This window comes from Eriocheir sinensis, chromosome 32 (genome assembly GCF_024679095.1).
Source record: "Eriocheir sinensis breed Jianghai 21 chromosome 32, ASM2467909v1, whole genome shotgun sequence".
Classification (NCBI taxonomy): domain Eukaryota; kingdom Metazoa; phylum Arthropoda; class Malacostraca; order Decapoda; family Varunidae; genus Eriocheir; species Eriocheir sinensis.
In genome coordinates, this window is record NC_066540.1 from 14,160,970 (window position 1) to 14,169,032 (window position 8,063).

General features: G+C 44.9%; 1 protein-coding gene across 1 annotated transcript in view; it reads left to right on the forward strand.

Annotated features, from left to right (window-relative positions):
- The window catches only part of LOC127006191 (small lysine-rich protein 1-like), a 12,596-nt gene extending 12,064 nt beyond the window's left edge, over positions 1-532 (forward strand). The window contains exon 4 of the mRNA XM_050875767.1: positions 1-532. This exon is cut by the window's left edge and continues 327 nt beyond it. The gene's annotated coding sequence lies outside the window, so the exon portion shown is untranslated.
- Positions 533-8,063: the final 7,531 nt, after the last annotated feature.

The following is an 8,063-nucleotide window of genomic DNA, read 5'->3' on the forward strand; positions in this document are numbered from 1 at the left end:
AAGAGGAGGAGGAGGAGGAGGAGGAAGGAAGAAGGGGAAGTGAGGAAGAGGAGGAGAAGGAGGGGAGGGTGAAAGGTGGAAGAAAGAAAATGAAGTTAAGAGGAAGACTAAAGGAAAGTTACAGACGAAGGCGAGAGAAAGAAAGGGAAGTCAAGAGGAGGAGGAGGAGGAGGGGAGGGTGAAAGGTGGAAGAAAGAAAATGAAGTTAAGAGAAAGACTAAAGGAAAGTGGAAGACGAAGGCGAGAGAAAGAAAGGGAAGTCAAGAGGAGGAGGAGGATTGATAGAAAGGGAAAAGGGCAAAGAAAGAGGAGAAAGGCAAATAAAAAGAGGAATGATAGAAGTTGAAAGAAAGCGAAAAAGAGGAAAGAAAGGAAGAATATGATAAAAGGAGGGGGAAGAAATTAAGGAAAGGAGCTGAAAGAAAGCGAAGAAGGAAAAGAGGAGGAGGTGGGGGACTGAAAGACATTAGGGGAAAGTGAAAGAAGAAAGAAAGCAACAAATTAAGGAAAGGAAAGGGGATCGAGGAGGACTACGAATGGACGAAAGAAGGAAAGGGAGGTGCATGGAGAGGAAGGAGGAATAGAGAGAGAGAGAAGGGAAAGGAAAATAATGGAGGTCAAGATTAAAGAAGAGACGAGGAGAGGAATTAAGAGAGAGAAAGACAACAGGGAAAAGAAAGAAAAAAGAGAACGAGGAAGAGGAAGGAATTAAAGATCTCGCGAAGGGGAAAAAATTAAGCAGCAGAACGAGAAATAGGAACGAAAATATAAAGGGAAGAAGAAGAAGAGCAGATAAAGACGGAAAGGAGGAGGACGTTCAAAGACAAAGATAAAGAGAAGAAAAAGAAAGAAAGGAGATAAGGCAGATAACAGAGACACGTACGAAGAAGGGGAATTGGAGGAGAAATTAAAACTGGATCGAAAAGGAAAGAATTAAAGAAAAGGAAGAATATAAGAAAAAGATGTTGATTGAAGAGGAAATACAGAAGAAAATAATGAAAGAGGAAACGAAAGACAAGAAATACAAATAAGAACAGGAAATTGGCTAAAAGAAAACGGGAAGAGAGATAACGAAGATAAGAATACCAAGAAGGAATTAAAGGATCGAAGAAAATAAAGTAAATAAAAGGAATATTAAACAAGACACCACGAATTTGATTAGTTTGAAAAGAAATAAAAAAAGATCGAAAATGGAGAAAATAAAGAGGAATAGAAGGAGTAACGAAGAAAAATCAGGTGTGAATATCATTTGTACTATATATATGAATAAAAAAGAATATCATATACTTGTCCTATATACTTATTATTATTAGAAGTAGTATATAGTAGTAGTAGTAGTAGTAGTTGTTGTTGTTGTTGCTAGTAGTAGTAGTAGTAGCGGAAGAGAGGGAAATGTTGGTAAGTATATATATGAGAGAGAGAGAGAGAGAGAGAGAGAGAGAGAGAGAGAGAGCAGCTGCTGGTTTGTTTTCATTTCACGCCTTGACCAAGATGTAAGGCGGCCGCTGATTGGCCCTCGCTCTCCCTTCCCTCCCGTCTCCCCTCCTCCCTCTCCCCTTCACCCCCTTTCTCCCTTACCCCTACCCCTCCCTCCATCTCCCCCTTCCCCTTCCTCCTCTTCCTCCCCTCTCCCCTAATATAACCTGAGGGGAGGATTTTAACCCCTAGAAATATGAGGAAAATTATGAGGGACGGGCTCGACAACTTTGACATTGGTTTTATTACTTTTATTTCGTTGTTATCTCACTTTCCAGGCCTATGAGGGGTGGATAGGCCTAAAAACGGGTTATATATTGATTGGGATGTGAAATTAGGAACTCGATCATTTGTATTGTTTTTTTTTTCCTTTTCCTTTTATGTTCCTGTCTCATTTTTTTGTCTACATATTTTTTTTACCTTAATTGATATTTTTTACGAATTTTAATAATAATATGGTAGTATAAGATAACAGTACGGGTGTGAATGTGTGATATATGAGCTATGGTAATGGTACGATTATCTAAATTACCCACCAAAACGCTTATATTAGACTATTTCAAGGGTATCTAAAATTCTAAAACATTATAAGGAGTCTCTATGTTAATTTGAGGGGCTTGGGGATGCGTTGAAGTAGAAAAATACAGAAAAAAAAACACCTCACCCACTCTCCCTACCCAATCAAACTCATATCCTAATCGGTTTTAAGATTATCAGATTATATAGATAGATTGATTGATAGTTTAGTGTTGCAAGTAAATAAGAAAGAAGAAGGGAGGAGCATGTCATTCCAACCCCCAGGCCGTACAAAGTGTGATTATGAAGGATTATAATTGCTTACATATTTATCTTTTCAAGGCTTATGGAAGGCGCGAGGAGGTGGATATATCGGAAAAGAAGAAAACTGTATGCATTATCCCATCTTATCTAGAATATATCCTGTCCCATTTCCTTTGTCTCATATATATACTTATTCCTGAGACGATTTTAAGAGTTTAGGAAATATGATCGATCGAGTAGCCTACGACTTTAAATCTCGTAGGCTATATATAATTTGTGAGACGTGGGGAAGGCGTGTAAAAAGGAGGAATTAATAAGCGAATTTAGGAAGCAGAATCAATTATTTCGTCCATTTAATGTGTGGTAAAGGCTCAGAAATCGGTTTTCATTTACGTATTCACGATTCAGTATAGGGGTGGGGAGGCGCGAGAAGGCGTGGGGAAGGCGTGGGGGTGGCGTGTAAATAAGAGAAGGCATTGAGAAACAGAAGTAACAACTTAATTTAGTGCTTCATAGATTTTAAAATGAGCTTTATTTACCCATACATTTAATACCAGAAGCGGGGAGGCGTGGGGAAGGCGTGGGGAGAGGCACCAATACCATCTCAGTCCTTTAAATTGTTCTAATTGTTTTAAATCTGCATTATATTTATGTGTATACCTTTTATCAACCGCGAGGAAGGCGTGCGGAGGCGTGGGCGTTTGGGGAGCAGGCGGACATTGAAAGTGTTCCATAATAGCTGGTTTAAATCGGTTTATATTTACTTATTTATTTATCATCAGGTACAGGGAGGCATGGGCAAGGCGTGGGGAGGCGTGGGGCAGGCGTGTGAAAAGGAAAGAGCGTTTAATAGGCAAAACAAATTGTCTCGACCATTCAACGCGTTCTATAGTTTTTGAAATCGGTTTTTATTTGCGAATACACTCATTATCGGGCGTGGGGAAGGCGTGGAGAGGCGTGGGGAAGGCATGGAGAGGCGTGCAAACAATAGGGGCTGTTTTGGGAGTAGAGCCATATCATCTCGATCAGTGCTTTATAGGTTCTGGAATCAGTTTTATTTACGTATATATCCACTACCAGGCGTGGGGAAGGCGTGTGGAGGCGTGCAAACAATAGGAGCCGTTTCGGGAGTAGAGCCATATCATCTCGATCAGTGCTTTATAGGTTCTGGAATCAGTTTTATTTACGTATATCCACTATCAAACGTGGAGAAGGCGTGAGGCGTGCAAACAATAGGCCCTCAGCCCTTCATAATGTTCTAGTGGGTATCAATCTGTTTAGGCTATTATTTATGTGTGTATCTATTATAATTATTAAACGTGGGGAAGGCGAGGGGAGGTGTACCAATATATACCCTCTCAGCCCTTCAAAATGTTCTAGTGGGTTTCAATGTGCTATTTATTTATGTGTGTACCTATTATCAAACGTGGGGAAGGCGTGGGGAAGCATGGAGAGAACGTGCATGGGGAGAAGACGGTCAATGAAACTGTTCCATACTGGTTTAAATCGGTTTTTATGGACTTATTTATTTACCACCAGGCGCGGGAAGACGTGGGGGAAGCGTGCAAATAAGAGGTCATTGGAGGAGGAACAGGATCAATGTCTTCTCAGTGCTCTACATAGGTTTTGAAATCAGTTTTATCCATGTACACACCTATATCCACCAGTCCCATTATCAATTACCCTTCCCCTATCCACCAGTCCCATTACCAACCCTTCCCCTATCCACCAGTCCCATTACCAACCCTTCCCCTATCCACCAGTCCCATTACCAACACTTCCCCTATCCACCAGTCCCATTACCAACCCTTCCCCTATCCACCAGTCCCATTACCAACGCTTCCCCTATCCACCAGTCCCATTACCAACCGTTCCCCTATCCACCAGTCCCATTACCAACTCTTCCCCTATCCACCAGTCCCATTACCAACTCTTCCCCTATCCACCAGTCCCATTACCAACCCTTCCCCTATCCACCAGTCCCATTACCAACTCTTCCCCTATCCACCAGTCCCATTACCAACTCTTCCCCTATCCACCAGTCCCATTACCAACCCTTCCCCTATCCACCAGTCCCATTACCAACCCTTCCCCTATCCACCAGTCCCATTGCCAACTCTTCCCCTATCCACCAGTCCCATTACCAACTCTTCCCCTATCCACCAGTCCCATTACCAACTCTTCCCCAATCCACCAGTCCCATTACCAACCCTTCACCTATCCACCAGTCCCATTACCAACCCTTCCCCTATCCACCAGTCCCATTACCAACCCTTCCCCTATCCACCAGTCCCATTACCAACTCTTCCCCTATCCACCAGTCCCATTACCAACCCTTCCCCTATCCACCAGTCCCATTACCAACTCTTCCCCTATCCACCAGTCCCATTACCAACTCTTCCCCTATCCACCAGTCCCATTACCAACCCTTCCCCTATCCACCAGTCCCATTACCAACCCTTCCCATATCCACCACCAGTCCCATTACCAACCCTTCCCCTATCCACCAGTCCCATTACCAACCCTTTCCCTATCCACCAGTCCCATTACCAACTCTTCCCCTATCCACCAGTCCCATTACCAACCCTTCCCCTGTCCACCAGTCCCATTACCAACCCTTCCCCTATCCACCAGTCCCATTACCAACTCTTCCCCTATCCACCAGTCCCATTACCAATAGTTGCCCTATCCAACTTTCCCATTTCCAAACCCTCCTCTATCCACCAGTCCCATTACCAACTCTTCCCCTATCCACCAGTCCCATTACCAACCCTTTCCCTATCCACCAGTCCCATTACCAACCCTTCCCTATCCACCAGTCCCATTACCAACCCTTCCCCTATCCACCAGTCCCATTACCAAACCTTCCCCACTACACCAGTCCCATTGCCAACCCTTCCCCATCCACCAGTCCCATTACCAACCCTTCCCTGTCCACCACTCCCATGACCAACTCTTCACCTATCCACCAGTCCCATTACCAACCCTTCCCCTGTCCACCAGTCCCATTACCAATGCTTCCCCTATCCACCAGTCCCATTACCAACCCTTCCCCTATCCACCAGTCCCATTACCAACTCTTCCCCTATCCACCAGTCCCATTACCAACTCTTCCCCTATCCACCAGTCCCATTACCAACTCTTCCCCTATCCACCAGTCCCATTACCAACTCTTCCCCTATCCACCAGTCCCATTACCAACTCTTCCCCTATCCACCAGTCCCATTACCAACTCTTCCTCTATCCACCAGTCCCATTACCAACCCTTCCCCTAGCCACCAGTCCCATTACCAACTCTTCCCCTATCCACCAGTCCCATTACCAACCCTTCCCCTATCCACCAGTCCCATTACCAACCCTTCCCCTATCCACCAGTCCCATTACCAACCCTTCCCCTATCCACCAGTCCCATTACCAACCCTTCCCCTATCCACCACATATATGATAAGGGGCTGCGAGGCATGGGAAGGTGTGGGAAAATGCGCGGGGAAGGCATGGGGAGGCGTGGGCATTTGGGAGCAGAACCAACATCACCTCTGTACTTCCTAGGCTTTGAAATCAGCCTAATATACCTATACAGTAATTATCAAGCGCGGGGAGGCGTGGGGAAGGCGTGGGGAGGTGTGAAAACAATAGAGACCGTTTGAGGGAGTAGAATTTATATCATTTGTGTTTTAAAGACTGGAAACATTTTTTTTTACGTATATATTTATTAGCAGGCGTGGGGAGGCGTGGGGAAGGCGTGTAAAGAGCGTTTATGAAGCAGAATCAATTATTTCGGCCATTTAAAGTGTGCTGAAGGCTTTGAAATCGGTCTTTATTTACGTATACATGCATTACCAGGCGCGGGGAGGCGTGGGGGAGGCGTGTAAAATTGAGGGAGAGTTTATGAAGCAGAATCAATTATTTCGGCCATTTAAAGTGTGCTAAAGGCTTTGAAATTGGTCTTTATTTGCGTATACATGCATTACCAGGCGCGGGGAGGCGTGGGGAAGGCGTGTAAATTGAGGGGGCGTTTTTGAAGCAGAATCAATTATTTCGGCCATTTAAAGTGTGCTAAAGGCTTTGAAATCGGTCTTTATTTACGTATACATGCATTACCAAGAGCGGGGAGGCGTGGGGAAGGCGTGGGGAAGGCGTGTAAAGGGCGTTTTTGAAGCAGAATCAATTATTTCGGCCATTTAAAGTGTGCTAAAGGGTTTGTAATCGGTTTTTATGTACGTATACATGCATTACCAGGCGCGGGGAGGCGTGTAAAATTGAGAGATCGTTTATGAAGCAAAGTCAATTATTTCGGCCATTCAAAGTGTACTAAAGTCTTTGAAATCGGTCTTTATTTACGTATACATGCATTACCAGGCGCGGGAGGGCGTGGGGAGGCTCGGGCAGGCGTGGGGAAGGCGTGTAAAGAGCGTTTATGAAGCAGAATCAATTATTTCGGCCATTTAAAGAGTACTTGAGGCTTTGAAATCGGTCTTTATTTACGTATACATGCATTACCAGGCGCGGGGAGGCGTGGGGAAGGCGTGTACAATTGAGGGAGCGTTTATGAAGCAGAATAAATTATTTCGGCCATTTAAAGCGTACTGAAGGCTTTGAAATCGGTATTTATTTACGTATACATGCATTACCAGGTGCGGGGGGGCGTGGGGAGGGGTGGGGAGGCGTGTGGAAGGCGTGTAAAGAGCGTTTATGAAGCAGAATCAATTATTTCGGCCATTTAAAGTGTGCTAAAGGCTTTGAAATCGGTCTTTATTTACGTATACATGCATTACCAGGCGCGGGGAGGCGTGGGGAAGGCGTGTAAAATTGAGGAAGCGTTTATATGAAGCAGAATCAATTATTTCGGCCATTTAAAGTGTGCTAAAGGCTTTGAAATCGGTCTTTATTTACGTATACATGCATTACTAGGAGCGGGGGGGCGTGGGGAGGCGTGGGGAAGGCGTGTAAAATTGAGGGAGGGTTATGTGAAGCAGAATCAATTATTTCGGCCATTTAAAGTGTGCTAAAGGCTTTGAAATCGGTCTTTATTTACGTATACATGCATTACCAGGCGCGGGGAGGCGTGGGGAGGCGTGGGGGAGGCGTGTAAATTGAGAGAGAGTTTATGAAGCAGAATCACTTATTTCGGCCATTTAAAGTGTGCTAAAGGTTTTGAAATCGGTCTTTATTTACGTATACATGCATTACCAGGCGCGGGGAGGCATGGGGAGGCGTGGGGAAGGCGTGTAAAATTGAGGAACCGTTTATATGAAGCAGAATCAATTATTTCGGCCATTTAAAGTGTGCTAAAGGCTTTGAAATCGGTCTTTATTTACGTATACATGCATTACCAGGCGCGGGGGGGCGTGGGGAGGTGCGGGGAGGCGTGGGGAAGGCGTGTAAAATTGAGGGAGCGTTTATGAAGCAGAATCAATTACTTCGGCCATTTAAAGTGTGCTAAAGGCTTTGAAATCGGTCTTTATTTACGTATACATGCATTACCAGGCGCGGGGGCGTGGGAGGTGGGGAGGCGTGGGAAGGCGTGTAAAATTGATGGAGCGTTTATGAAGCAGAATCAATTACTTCGGCCATTTAAAGTGTGCTAAAGGCTTTGAAATCGGTCTTTATTTACGTATACATGCATTACCAGGAGCGGGGGGGCGTGGGGAGGCGTGGGTAAGGCGTGTAAAATTGAGGGAGCGTTTATGAAGCAGAATCAATTACTTCGGCCATTTAAAGTGTGCTAAAGGCTTTGAAATCGGTCTTTATTTACGTATACATGCATTACCAGGAGCGGGGGGGCGTGGGGAAGGCGTGGGGCGGCG